The following is a 15,314-nucleotide window of genomic DNA, read 5'->3' as shown; positions in this document are numbered from 1 at the left end:
ACTTCTTTAAAAAGTCCTTAAGCTTGAACTATAGAAGGTTATGCTCTGAACTCTGAGGTTTCAGGTTCAATTCCTTGTGATGACCAAGGGGATGATTATTACATTTGCAGGATCATGACCACAATTTGCCATCTTGATGTGAGCTTGTGTAAATTGTAATAGATGAAAAATAATGTAGTATAAAGGGAAAACCGGTGTAAACAGAAATAGATATGTAAATTGCAGCTACGCTTTGAAAAAATGCCTGTCAAAATCATGCATAATTTTATCATAAATAGAGATATTAGTATATAAAAGAAAAACATTCCTTAGGTTGTCAGGAATAGCCGAGAAAATAAAGATGTAAAGCACCTACTTGAAATATGGATATAGAACAGGCTGTTCCAATACATCTGTCAGGGCCAGTAGATAAAAAGATGCATGTTAACTTTGGACTACCCTCTTGAAATAAATAGCTAAACTTAATTTGCTATAGAGTTTTGAAAAAGCAGTAATTTACTTTCTGTTCAAGACAAGATGGGTGCGACACAGAGCTAACATTTTGATGATTACATTGTTGTTATCCCAAATGATTAAGGTTGATAAGCAGATAGAATATTTAAATATGAATCTCACTAGTTTGTAGAACTCATCCAAACAGATATAGCTTAATTGCTGAAAGTGGAAAGCTGCCCTTCTGATGATAGACCCATAGGAGGTCTAAAGATAATACAAAAGGAACCTATATTAAAAAGAATAAGGAAGTTTGAAATCTCTTATGTAAGAGACATTGCACATGCCTGGAGTTGAGAAAGTAAATGTTCTGTATAGCTGAGTGTAGAAGTGACTCGAATATGGCTAGGGGAACATTAATTTCTGAATATTGAAGGTCTCCCAGTAACCTCAACAATTTTCAACATTGAAGATGTTTCTATCAAAACAGTGGAAGAAAAATTACCCAATTGAAAAAATGCTGATACTTTACAATTAATTTTCTGTTGGGTTAATAAAATTACTTAATATGACAGCTGTTGGCCTCTGTAACTATCCTCTGCCCACTTGTTGGCCTGCATGGAACAATATATAAGTAGTTATAATGGGCTGTTTATGGGTAGTGAAAAAATCAATTTATGTATTAAACTGTCTGCACTTCAGCAGAGCTGCAGTCTCAGCCACAGGCCATCTATGCCTGTCTCAAGAAGTGTTTGGTTTTAAAAGCTAGATATAATAGAGATTTGGGGCCTGCTCATGCTCCCCTTTGCTCCTTCATCTTCCAAATCAGGCTTTCATTATATTAGGTGCCTGTGCCAAAGGAAAACTACCTTTGTGTGTGTAAACAGCTGAAATAGCTGTCTGAAATAGCTGTCTGCAGTCTAGAAAAATGAAATTAGATTACATTCTTTTATAATAAACATTTGAATTTTTTGTAAAATGTAATATTTTAGGAAAATTAAAATTACTGATAAGCTAATCCTGCAAAAGCTTTCAGTCAGAGTATCTTCCAACACCTGGTCCTGTTGACATGTGTAAACATTTGCAGAATCAGGACCCCAATTTAAGTTATACTTTTATCTTTGTTTAAATATCCAGCCAAATGTACAGTTTAAAAATGTAAAGATTTTGTGATAAAATGTGGTGGCTTTCCCCCCGTCCCCCATTTTAAACTTGGTAGTGTCCCTCCATGCTCTTCCCTACTCTCCAAAGCTAACCCTGCATCACAAAGAATGATTTGGAAAAAGTGTAATGGATAGTAAAACTGTAGCCAATATCTTCATTTTAGGTTTTAACTAAAAGTGCAAAATTGTAAACACTGCCAGATTGAAAGTGCATTGATTCACTATAAGAACCTTGGGTAGTGAATTTATTTCTTGTTTTGTCTGTAATAATGGAACTGTCGGGTCATGATTTAGAGGTGATTTAAGCAAAACACGTATTGAAAATCAGGTCCCTTGATGTGGAGATAAATTGACTAAACATAAAAGCTTGTCCTTAAGGGAAGGCTTCAGTTTACATTTCGTCAATATGGCTTTAAACTCTTGTTAAAATTCAAATTTGCCACGTCAACATCTCTGGTAATTGTTTTTGCTTTGTTTCTTTATATTCATACCAGTTTTAGCAAGATTAGAGGTCAGGAAGTGTGCTCACTGGTCCCAGAAGCTTGATGCTGTGGGTGTTTTGTCTGTCTGGCTAGAAGAAAAGGGATTATTTATTGCCCCTTTTAAGGGGTTGCCCTACAATGTGGGAAGAGGAGTAGGAGGGGGAAGGTTTAGAGGGATGGCCCAGGAAAGAGCAAGAAGCAGCTGAACCAGGTCAGGTGGAGGGGACAGGAAGGCACAGCCCGTCCTGCTCACCAGAAGAGGGAGGTATTTGTACCCCAAACAGCCCTGAAGAAATCCCTCTTTGGCCTTGGCTACACTTGCAGATGTACAGCGCTGTGAGTTAAACCTGACTTCGTGCAGCCGAGTAGGAAAAGCGCTGCAATCTGTCCACATTGACAGCTGCCCAGCACACTGTCGTGGCCACATTTGCGGCAATTGCAGCGCTATTGGGAGCAGTGCATTATAGGCAGCTATCCCACAGAGCACCTTTTCCCATTCTGGCACCGTGGGTTGTGGGAACGGGGCGTGGGTGTGGGGGATTCTGGGTCCTATCCCAATGCCCCGTGATGCATCGCTTCGCATCTCAGAAATCCCTTTGTTTCCGTCCACCTTTGGCGCCATCTTTCAACAGTTTCTGTGCAGCGCGATCCGTCTGCAGGAAATGGAGTCCGAACTGCTGAGGCGTTTGCTGACGAGTCTCGCCAGCACGTCACGTTTGGTTGTCAAACTATTCCTTATGATCCAAAGTGACAGTGAGAGTGAGGGTGAGGAGTCCGACGATGCTATCGAGCCGCGTAACGCGTACGACACGAAATTGCTTATGGCATTCACGGACATGCTCAGCACCGTGGAACGCCGCTTTTGGGCTCGGGAAACAAGCACCAAGTGGTGGGATCACATGGTCATGGAAGTCTGGGATGACGAGCAGTGGCTGCAGAACTTTCGGATGAGAAAAGCCACTTTCATGGGACTGTGTGAGGAGCTTGCCCCCACCCTGCGGCGCAAGGACACGAGATTGAGAGCTGCCCTGCCAGTGGAGAAGTGGGTGGCTATTGCAATCTGGAAGCTGGCAACTCCAGACAGCTACCGGTCGGTCGCAAACCAGTTTGGAGTGGGAAAGTCGACCGTTGGAATCGTGTTGATGCAAGTTTGCAAGGCCATTAATCGCATCCTACTCAGAAGAACCGTGACTTGGGGTAACGTGCAGGAAATAGTGGATGGCTTTGCACAAATGGGGTTCCTTAACTGTGGAGGGGCGATAGATGGGATGCACATTCCTATTCTGGCACCACCCTACCTAGGATCCGAGTACGTTAATCGGAAGCGGTATTTCTCTATGGTTCTCCAGGCGCTTGTGGATCACCGTGGGCGTTTCATTGACATTAACACAGGTTGGCCTGGAAAGGTGCATGATGCACACATCTTTCGGAACACTTGGCTGTTCAGAAGATGCAGGCCGGGACTTTTTTCCTAGAGCGGAAGATCACGGTAGGGGAAGTTGAAATGCCCATTGTGATCCTTGGAGATCCCGCTTACCCGTTAATGCCATGGCTCATGAAACCCTTCACAGGGAGCCTTGACAGCAGCAAGGAACGGTTCAACTACAGGCTGAGCCGGTGCCGAATGACTGTGGAGTGTGCCTTTGGCCGTTTAAAGGCCCGCTGGTGATCTCTGTATGGGAAGCTGGACTTGGCCAAAAACAGCATCCCCGCGGTTATATCGCGTGCTGTGCCCTTCATAATATTTGTGAAGGGAAGGGTGAAAGCTTCACTCAGGCATGGACCTCTGAGGTTCAACACCTGGAGGCTGAATTTGCACAGCCAGAGAGCAGGGCTATTACAGGGGCCCAGCGCGGGGCTGCAAGGATTAGGGATGCCTTGAGGGAGCAATTTGAGGCTGAAAACCAGCAGTGATATCTGGTGCCCTGCACGGGAGTGAAGTGCAGTAGTTCCAATCTTTAGGAATCAGTGTTTGCTAAGCAGACAAGCAGACTTGCTGTGCCTGTTTATTTCCTGGGCTAAGGAGTCTTTTACTTTATGCAATAATAAAGAATGTTTTCAAAGCCAAAAAATCTATTTATTGAAAAGAAAAAAAATTATTTATTGAAAAGTAACAAGGGAGTGGAGTGGGGAACAGTACCATCAGAGATTCGTGTATGTCCTGTCTGGTGTGCTGTGCAGTGAGTGCTGCACTTCAGGACAGCTATACTGCATGGTGATGGGGGTTGAGTGCAGAGGGTAAGGGTCGTGGTTTTCAGGGCTGGGTGGTGAAGATAGTGGTGTTGGAGGCAGTGGGTGGCGTGAAGAACACGGAAGTTGGGGAAAGTGGGTTGTAGGCGACAGTCGGGCACAACGGAAAGAGTTTTGGGACAAGGGCTATAGGGGGCGTTTGCTTTTGCAGTACTGCTCCTCTTTCTGCATGGCTACCAGCTCCTGGATAGCGTCTGCTTGGCGCTCCAGGATGCTTATGAGCCTATCAGCGCTTTGCTGCCAGTGCGTGGTGCTTTGCCGACGGTGCGCTGCATTTTCCTGGCAGATCCTGCTTTCTCTCTCCCTCCAGTTCTGTGCTTTCTCATTCTCTTTAATAGATTGCCGCATCACTTCTTGCAGCACATCTTCTTTGCTTTTTCGCGGTCTCTTCCTGAGTCTTTGCAGTCTCTGAGCAGGTGATAAGAGGGACGGCTGAGGTCTCAAGGTTGATGCAGCTGTATAGGCAAAATGCAACATTTAACAGAGGCAGCATTGTTTATACCAGATAGAGTAATGATTCCCCCTGCACTTAAGGAGTAGAAAACACACAGGGTCTACACAATAGCATAATTTTCCCGTCCGAAACAGAGAACACATATCCCATGGGAGCCTCAAAATGGTGAGTAAGGGGGACTGATTGTTTCAGGGCTGCATTGTCCTCTGGGTTTCTGTGCCTTGGGGAGAGCCAACAGCTTCAGGGGGCATCTACACTGAACACTGTCTCAACATTTTCCACAGGAGTTCGTCCTGGACGATATCTCGCTGCTGAGGGTGACCTGGGAAGCAAGGGAGGGTCTTCTACTGCAATGCAGCTTCCGCCCTGGCCCATATGCAGCTTGCCTCTGTGCAGCAATGGTCCCCACGCGGCACAGTGGCGCGGACACGTTAGCCTGACTGGGACAAGGACCATGGTGGCTCTCCTGATAAACCTGCACAAACGCATTGCACACATTCTGGATGAGACATTCGAGGAGATTACCGAGGCCGATTACCGCGATGTGATAAACCACATCAATGCACTATTCCGCATCTAGGCATGCATGCCTAACCCTCCTCTCCCAAAGAGCCCGCACCGAAAAAATTCCTTCCCGAAAAAAAAAAACCCTGCTTACTGGGAACCTGCTCTTCTGTTTGTCCTCCACCAAGTACCGGACGCTGCGACTGGCTACCTTCCTCCTGGCTTGAGAAGAGCTCCTGGCAGCATGGCTCCAGGGATTCCGGGGTGTCTCCATCTGGCCCACCACCATCACTCCCATTTTCCTACACCATCCTCCTCCCCCTCCCCCCCCACCGGCTCTGAAGTGTCCATGGTGGTGCTCGGAGTGGAGGTGGGGTTTAACCCCAAGTATCGCATCCAGCTCTTTGTAGAATTGGCAGGTCGCGGGGGGAGCACCCGAGCGGCCGTTTGCGTCGCGGGCTTTGCGGTAGGCACTCCGCGGCTCCTTCACTTTAATCCTGCACTGCAGGGCGTCCCGGTCATGGCCCCTTTCCATCATGTCCTTTGATACCTTTCCGAAGGTATCATAATTCCTATGGCTGGAGCGCAGCTGGGACTGTACAGCTTCCTCCCCCCAAACACTGATGAGGTCCAGCAACTCGCCATTGCTCCATGCTGGGGCTCGCTTGGCGCATGGAGGCATGATCACCTGGAAAGATTTGCTGATAGCACTCCACGCCATGCCGGGCTGAGCAAACAGGAAGGGGATTTTTAAAATTCCCGGGGAATGTAAAGGGTGGGTCACATGGTTGGTTACCTGCGGCCAGGGCAGTAGAGTTTGAACTGATGACCAGAGTGGCTAGAACAGGCATTGTGGGATACTGCCGAATAATTTTGGAGGCCTTTCACAGCGCTTTGGGTGGCCACACTAGTGCCGCAGCCCTGCAGCGGCAGCACAATACTCGCTATTCCTCTCGGAGAGGTGGAGTACATGCAGCGCTGCAACCACAGAGATACAGTGCTGCAAATGCCTTGCCAGTGTGGAGGGGGAGTGAGTTACAGCGCTGGGGGAGCCTTTACAGCGCTGTAACTCACAAGTGTAGCCAAGGCCTTTGACATGGATAAGGCTGGTCGAAGCACACATCTACCCATGACATCTAAATAAGGATTGGAATTCCTCATGACCTGTTGAGGACAACACACTAGTAGCCCTTTTTCCCTGGGGGGCTGGGAAGGAATTTTTCCCTTGCTGACAGATTGGCTGAAGAGGGTCTCTCCCGCACCTTCCGGGACCCAGTGAGGTGGTGCATGGGGGTTAGGTTCTAATGTCGCAATTCAGTACATAAAACTCATGGCAGATGCCCAGTGCAGATATGAATTATGGAAGGGATATGGTTACGAAAGAATATTTGATTAAAATGCATTTGAAAGAAATAATCTCTTAAAGGAGCTGAGGAAGTGGGGGGGTTGGGGCACCTACATCTTGGGCAGTAGGGACGTGACACCCCTCCCCCCCTTCTTTTTTGAGCTGCCCATTAAGAGAGCTGAGGAAGGGGGACTTGTGTGGAGGTGATTAAGGAAATGTTGATGACCTGCACTGTACAATTTATTGCCAGGTACACCCAGTATTTTAAGAGAATGACGCAACCTCACTAAACCACATGCATTGCCATCTGTTTTTCTTCCAGTATGGCCAGACAATTGTGATATGATTTTTCACCCCACACCCGCTAAAAGTTATGTAACTGACTTTATTAGTCTGGTTAATCTTCATCAGTTCAAAATAACATTGACTTCCCCAGCACATCTTATTTAAAAAGATATAGATATAGATATAGATATAATTTTTAGAGTCACATCCTGCAACGATGCACGTGACTTTGACTTTCAGAAAATGGAAATTAAAAGAGCATAAACTAGACCAGGCAATACTAAAGGTAAATTAGGAGGGCTAAAATGGAATTTGAAGAGTAAGTAGCTAAAAGTACAAAAACAAATAAATTCTTTACATTTATCAGAAATGGGAGAGAGAATCACTAGGTGGTTCTTCTCTAATTTGAGGCACTACAAGATTTCTTTGCATCAGTCTCTTCCACAGAGAATGTTGGAAATACATACCCCAAACCTGCTATTTTCTGATAATAATGACAAGGCATCATTGGGGATTAAGGTGCCAAAAGAAGAGGTGCTGGAAAAAATTGATAAATTTAAAAAGCACCAAGTCTTGGTTCACATGGTGCATATATATATCCCAAGAGTTCTGAAGGAATGACATCCAACAGAAAGATCATACACTTTTTTTCTTCCCTGTCCATCATACATATTCACCTGCTGACTTCTATCTAATCTCAGGGCAGTTAGTCCAATCTGTGTTCAGTTACTCAATAGTACAATGGTGATCTCTGACATGCACCCATTATTCTACAATTTACCCCCTACACACTGGGCAAGAAACAAAATAAATGGAAGTTTAATACTTTAGCAATCTTAGACCCCTATTTCAAGTTGTTTATAAAGAAGGAAACTGATCTCTCCCTGGAGACCAATGAGTCCTCAGTTCCCTATAGTAAGCTTTGACGGGAAACTTTAAAAGTCTTTCATAGAGGCAGAATAGTTAGCTTTACTGTGGCTAAAAAAAAGGAGTGAAGGGAAAACATGGTGCTACTTGAAAGGAAAGTCAAGGAAATGGATTGACAATATGCTCAAAATCCTTTCCCAGAATTCTTATGCAGACTGACCAGAAAAAGGTATGAGCTCAATAAGCTGTGCATGGCCCAAGCAGAGTTTGTCCTTTTTTCAATTAAGACAAGACTTCTCGGAGTTGAGGGAGAAGGCAGATAGGCTGTTTAGTGTTGTACACTGTTGTACACAAATGTCAGCGAGGGAAATTGTTTCAGCAATCTGAAATGAGCATAATAAACAGTTCTTTAATTTTTATAAAAGTCTATGCAATTCTGATTCTGCCCCTTCACAGAAAGCCCTGGAAATTTTCTTTGCTAAAATACAAGTGCCCCAACTCTCTGAGGTTCAGCAGGAGAATTTGGATGCCCCATTAGCATCATCCGAGCTTGCCAGTGCCCGAAGTCCATGAAATTAAGGAAGGCTCCTGCCACATATCTTGAGCTTCAGATTCATAGCAGAGATGGAGGGCTTTGTAGATGCAAAGAGTTCTTTCAGAAATAGTTCACAGGTTATAGTCCAATGTTTATCTTCAGGGCAGTCTTTCAGAACTGGGATCTCAGTCCTTATGGCTTAGGCTGCCTCTGCATGAAACCTCAAGCCGATCTGAGATGACAGGATCAGGACCCAGGCCATACAGTTTCAGGACTTCTTTGACTGGTTGGAGTCCCTCAGCGAACATTAGACATTCATTTTCTAAGCATCGCTGGTTATTATTCACACAGATTAACATAAGGCAATTGCCTGTTTTTCCACCATTCACAGATGATTTACTATACATTTCAAAGAGAGATGAATGCAGGGATATCCTATGTTTACAGTTCATTTAAATGTTGTCCTTTCAATCTCTGAATTAACAGAATACAGCATAGACAGGGACTGTTTGATTACATTGTTGACCTCTACCAATTATATACAAAAAACACAAACATTATCTGTTGTGGCAGAGCTCCTTCTCTACCTTAGAGGGTTCCACACTTCCTGTTAGTGGCAGGCTGGGGGATTCCTCTCTCTTTGGGAATTTCCCCACGCCCCTCGGTTTACTGTCCCCACCTTGTCTGAGTAGGGGTTCCTCACGGCCTCCCTGACAGGGGAGGGGGAGGAGAGCCTCTTAGGCATTGGCTACACTTGCAAGCTAGAGCTCATTAAATTAGCCCGGGAGCCCTAACTCCTGAGGTGTCCATGCTGGCAAGGCACTTAGAGCACCTGGACTCTGCAGCTGGAGCACTCCTGTTAATCCACCTCCATGAGAAGAATAGAGCGTGCTGTGCTCGGGATGGAACGCCGGGGTGTCAGTGTGGACAATGTGTTGCATTACTGCGCTGTGATTGGCCTCCGTAAACATCCGATAATCCCATGAAGTCAAGTGGCCACTCTGGTCATTGTTTTGAACTCGGCTGCAGGCATGCAGATATCCCCTTTCAAAGCTCCGTTTCTGACAGCCCGCATGCTTATCTGCTCCAGGACACAAAGCAAACCATGTCTGTGGAATGCTCCTGCTGCAGAAGCAGGCCTCTGTGTGTATGTGTGTGTGTCTGTGTGTGTGTGAGAGAGAGAGAGAGAGGCGCAGGGGGTGGGGGCTGATGTCAAGTTTCCCCCTTCCTCCTGCCATTGTCTGAACTTTCAAGATAGCATGCTGACACACTGCCCCCCAAAACACACTGTCTCTTCCCCCATATACACACAACACACTCCCTCATTTGAAAACCAGCTGGCAATCTAATAGGATGCCCATGGAACAATGGGATTGGGGAAACCTGCATCATGTGCCTGCCCCATTAGGCATTGCAAACCCTTTCCATAGCATGCTGCAGCTACTTGCACACTGCGATAGCTACCACAATGCACTGCTCTCTGTGGTGTTGCAAGAGCTGCTAATGTGGACATGCTTCACAGTCACGAGCACAATGTGAACACACAGCAGCACTTTCCCTGCTGCTGTCTTTGAGGGCTGGTTTAACTCCCGGCGCTCTACATCTTCAAGTGTAGCCATGCCCTTAGTCTCTGGTAGCTCCTCCGGGCACAGTAGCGGCAGGCCAGACACCCAGTTCAGTCTCTCCCCTCTGGTGGGGGTCTCTTCATTCAAACCTTTGAGGCCCAGAAGGGCTGTACGCCCTGTTGTGCAGGATTTCCCCTGCTCTTCACCTCTGTACCTGTGAGGTCTCCCTCCTGGTGTTTGTCAGCGTCTGCACCGTCCAGCTCACCTACAGCTGCCTGCTCCCCTACAGCTCCTATTGGGTGCACCTATCTGACTGGAGAGGAGGCTTTTAACAGGTTCTGGCAGGCCCTTAATTTGCAGGATTGAACCCAGAGTTCCATGGCAAAACACCCCAGCTATATAGTTGTAAATTCCCATTTGAGTCCATGAATTTTGCAATGTCATCCTGTAATCATTAGTCCTTAAGTGGTGTTCTCATTTGATGGTTATTGTCGGGCTTCTCGTTGTTATCTCCCATTTGTTGTCTTGCCTTCGGGGGTGCCTGCCTCACCTCTGAGATGTCAATGCTGCTAACACGTTTAGCATCGGATACAATAGATGTTTTCTGATTGTCTCCTGGTCTTTCCAAGTCTCTACATGGGAGGTCCACTTCCTAGACACCACAGTACAAATAAGCGATGGCCACGTTAACACCACCCTATACCGAAAACCCACCGACCGCTACGCCTACCTTCATGCCCCCAGCTTCCACCCCGGACACACCACATGATCCATCATCTACAGCCAAGCGCTGAGGTACAACCGCATCTAATCCAACCCCTCAGACAGAGACCAACACCTACAAGATCTTCACCAAGCATTCTCAAAACTACGATACCCACACAAGGAAATAGAGAAACAAATCAACAGAGCCAGACATGTACCCAGAAGCCTCCTGCTACAAGACAGGCCCAAAAAAGAAACCAACAGAACTCCACTGGCCATCACCTACAGTCCTCAGCTTAAACCTCTCCAACGCATCATCAGTGATCTACAACCCATCCTGGACAATGATCCCTCACTTTCACAGACCTTGGGAGGCAGGCCAGTCCTCGTGCACAGACAACCCGCCAACCTTAAGCATATTCTCACCAGCAACCACGCACCGCATCATAACAACTCTAACTCAGGAACCAACCCATGCAACAAACCTCGATGCCAACTCTGCCCACATATCTACACCAGCAACACCATCATAGGACCTAACCAGATCAGCTACAACATCACCGGCTCATTCACCTGCACGTCCACCAATGTTATATATGCCATCATGTGCCAGCAATGCCCCTCTGCTATGTACATTTGCATAGTGATTGTCCAGTTTGGCCAGAGGATAAATGGATACAAGTCAGATATCAGGAATGGCATTATACAAAAACCTGTAGGAGAACACTTCAACTTCCCTGGCCATACAATAGCAGATGTAAAGGTAGCCATCTTACAGCAAAAAAAACTTCAGGACTAGACTCCAAAGAGAAACTGCTGAGCTCCAGTTCATTTGCAAATTTGACACCATCAGATCAGGATTAAACAAAGACTGTGAATGGCTATCCAACTACAGAAGCAGTTTCTCCTCCCTTGGTGTTCACACCTCAACTGCTAGCAGAGCACCTCACCCTCCCTGATTGAACTAATCTTGTTATCTCCATACTGATTTATACCTGCCTCTGGAAATTTCTGTTACTTGCATCTGAAGAAGTGAGGTTCTTACCCACGAAAGCTTATGCTCCCAATACTTCTGTTAGTCTTAAAGGTGCCACAGAACCCTCTGTTGCTTTTTACAGATTCAGACTAACACGGCTACCCCTCTGATACTTGTCACTTTTTCTTGACCATCTGGACATTTGTGATGGCTTTCACACCTTATCTTTTCCTGATGCATGCATTCCTCATTCACACAAACAATCTCTTACAGAAACCTTCAAATGTATACAGACAGCAGTATTTTATATTCAGCAGAATACATTGTAAATCAAGCCTTGCTAAATCTTATAACTAAAACAATTCACATTGGGGCTTCAGGCTCTCAACATCCTTCTAATCTCGTTAACATAGATACAATACAAGATCCTGTCTCTTACTTACTAAAACCTTAAAACAAAGAAATGTATATTTAACTAGAGTGCCTAATTTGCAATACATATAGGAAACCATAGTAGACATTATAACTTATCCTAAAACAAAAGGGTGACCATAATCAGTCATAAGGATTGTTCTCGTCTGTCATTCCTTTCTGCTATTCAAAGAGGGTGGCTGACAGGATAAAATCAAATCATACATTAATTCTCATAGTGCAATTATAAAATCCTGCTCCTACAAGAGGCAATTAAATACCCGGGGATAAAAATATAAAGAAATTTTGAAAAACTTGCAAAAATGAATTTGGAACCCAGCCTTCTACAGCTAGCAGAAGACACCAGGTAGTGACAAGCACTTTCTCTGAGCTGGAGGGTGGAATTAACAATGCCTAGATGAGCTTCATTTTGAGTGAGCTACTTTATTAAATCTTTTAACATAGGATAGTTAAATGACAAGATCATTAAGATCTGTATGTGAGCCTGGGGCATAGTACACAATGGCTACCCTGAAGAGACAAAAACAAACAAACCAAAAAACCACTCATGTCAGTAAACAGTGTAGCAGAGAAACTGATCGGACAGCTACAGACAAAGAAGAAATCTTTTTACATGAAGTAGAACATATGCACACATGCGTTATGACTTCCTGGATTACCTAGTAGAACTGAAAGTTAAGTAGAAAACACCAGTGAGTGGTTTGCCAGGGCAAAATGCCACCCCACATCCGTAAGCTAGGGAAGGGATCATAGTTAAGATAATTTGTGCTTTTTTTATTAGTATTTCATATCAGAATTGCAGTGAGCTAGAAAAAATTTGATTAACCACTTAGGTTTTATTCTCTATAAAATACTTGTTTGGAAATAGTGTATATTTATGTAAGCCTGAATTGTTAAATATAGTTCTGATCGCCATCAAGTGCTATTTGATAGCTGACATTAATGCCTACTCAAAAGTTTCCAGGCAGCATATCTCTCTCCCCCTGCCCCCCAAAAAAGTGAAATGGGGCAAGCCAGGGTATAAGGACGTGGGTGTACAGATAACCCCAGGTAATTGGCAGTTTCTTGGGTTCATCCCAAAGGATGAAAACCAGCAAAGGAGACATACAAATTTACATAAGAGTTTGCATCTATCCAAATTTCATCTGTTGATAACTCCAACTTTTGGAAGTGTGAGGGTATATAGATAATTCTAGAAATCCCTCCTGTTTGTACTTTTTAAAATCTGTGTTTCAACAGGTTTTCTTGCCCTACATTCAATTCAAACTGATTCTAGCACCTTTTCTTTCCTTTTGGACAGCTGTATTTTGAATTAATAGAAACTAATGCCAAATACCTTGATGGCTTCTGTACTTTATACCACCTTACTAATGATGATATTGTCAAACACTCCATTTTGCTTCGTTTGAAATCATTCCTGCATTGTTTGTTTTCAGCTCAGAAAATCATACTAACATGATGGAACTAAAAAAAGCTACACTGAGCCATCTAGGATGAAATCCTGGCCGCACTAAAGTTCAGAGGTAAAACTCCCATTGACTTCAGTGGAGTCAGGCCTGATCATCTAAGGTCTGAGATTTTAGTTTACTAGAAGAGCTCAACATTCTTCACAGGTTTCTGGTGAAACAGAACAGATTCAGAATGCTTGCTCCTACCTCCTCAGATAAAAACCTAAGTAATGCCTGGTGCTCATTGTTTATTATTATTGTGTTGAAGTGTCTTACTTTGAGATTTCTCCCAAATGTCTCCGTCTGAAGCTGTTAGCACTTAGAATGCTGCCTGAACCTTTTAATGAATGCTCAAGGGGTCCTTTCAATTGATAGTGATGAAACTTCATTGTTATGTAGTGTCTAAATAATGGGATCTCTTAAGCACTGTGACTATGATACCGATATTTTCCTGTTAGTGGCAGATCTCTCATTCACTGAGACAAATGGACACAAACTAGGTATTTTGCCTTTTAGCTCTGCACTGTGGGCTGGTCTAGTCAGGGTTGCGGTGTTTTTTGTTTTTGTTTGTTTTTGTACCTATTTAACTATCTGTTTGGAAACTGTTGTCATTAAATTGTTGCAGCCTTTTAATGTGGATGCAGTCATATTAGCACCTTTATACCATTGTAACTGTATTTTGATATAACTGTCAGTTTCTAAAAAGATGTACTTTAATCAGTACAATAACTGTTTTAGATTACATCAGAAGAGAATAAATCCCTCTAAGAACTGTGCAGTGAGGTTTATTGTGATTTTTCACTGGTAAAGGAGTCTATCATCAGGGCCACACTTATTCTGGAATTCTGCATTTGTGGAACTGGCTCAGAAATGTGCAGCAAAATCTAAGGTTTCATTTTTTTTAGAGGTTTTCTGCAAAACATAATTTTTTTTTTCAAATTTAAAAATTATGTCCGTGATACAGAACGGTATTTCTGAAACACTAATAGATGTGTGAATTGCCCCCATTAACCTAAATGTTAACTATGAAACTTAGTGCTAACTTTAACTATTTATTATACAACTATTTAACTGTTGATCATTTTAGTAAAACTTTCAGCAAATGTTTTTTTCTGTTGTTCTTGAGTACAGTGGAAGATATTGGGACAGTGGGCTGTGGGGCTGCTTTTTGCTCTCTGTGGTTTCTGGGACTGGGAAGTAAGTGCAAGCTTCCTACACAATTTTTTTCTAACTAAAAGTAATTTGTTTCTGTTTTCTAAAACAATAAAGATTATTGTAGCACAGTTTCTTAGAATAAGAGCTGTTGATTGGTATTGTTAGAGGGATAGGGCATCATCTGCTGAAACAATGTGACTTTGTTATACATAAATTATAAAACGTTTTCTTGATAATTGAAACAGAAGATGATGGAAGTTTGAAGGAGGATAACAAATATGACTGCTTTCAGGCTGTGGAATTCATTAAAGAAACTAATTAAATGTGTTATGAAGTTGTTTTTGTTGGCACAGAGAGAGAAGTACATTATCTTGTTTGAGGCAGTTTTTTGTAAATCTACTTGGCAGATGAAGAAGAATTTTCAAAGGTACATCCATCAGGAGTTTCCAGAGTACAGTATGTTTAAAATGGCATAACATGTAAATCACTTCCTCCTAAAATGACAATCATTAGCCCATAAAGACATGGCTTCCCTGAAAAGTTTACAATCTAAGGCCCCAGTCCTGCAGTTTGTTGAGCATGGGTGGACTGCTATGCCCATGAAGACTCTCACTGACTTCAGTGGGGCTTTGCACGATTGCAACAGTTGATTTTTATGCACCAGATTTCAGGTGTGGGGCTTAAATTCTGGCATGACACAGCAAGTGAGAATAGTA

General features: G+C 43.8%; 1 protein-coding gene across 9 annotated transcripts in view; it reads left to right on the top strand.

The window, feature by feature from the left end:
* MCTP1 (multiple C2 and transmembrane domain containing 1) overlaps positions 1-15,314 on the top strand; it is a 473,721-nt gene that overhangs the window by 178,484 nt on the left and 279,923 nt on the right. Inside the window, exon 1 of one of the 9 annotated variants that reach the window (XM_065550190.1) lies at positions 13,396-13,518. The exons of the other annotated variants lie outside the window; for them this stretch is intronic. The gene's annotated coding sequence lies outside the window, so the exon portion shown is untranslated. Of the gene's footprint in view, positions 1-13,395; positions 13,519-15,314 lie in introns of those variants that run through there. 9 annotated transcript variants of the gene reach the window in all.

This window comes from Chrysemys picta, chromosome 6 (genome assembly GCF_011386835.1).
Source record: "Chrysemys picta bellii isolate R12L10 chromosome 6, ASM1138683v2, whole genome shotgun sequence".
NCBI classification, from domain to species: domain Eukaryota; kingdom Metazoa; phylum Chordata; order Testudines; family Emydidae; genus Chrysemys; species Chrysemys picta.
Note: the sequence above shows the minus strand (reverse complement) of the source record. Positions and strands in the feature narration are given on the sequence as shown.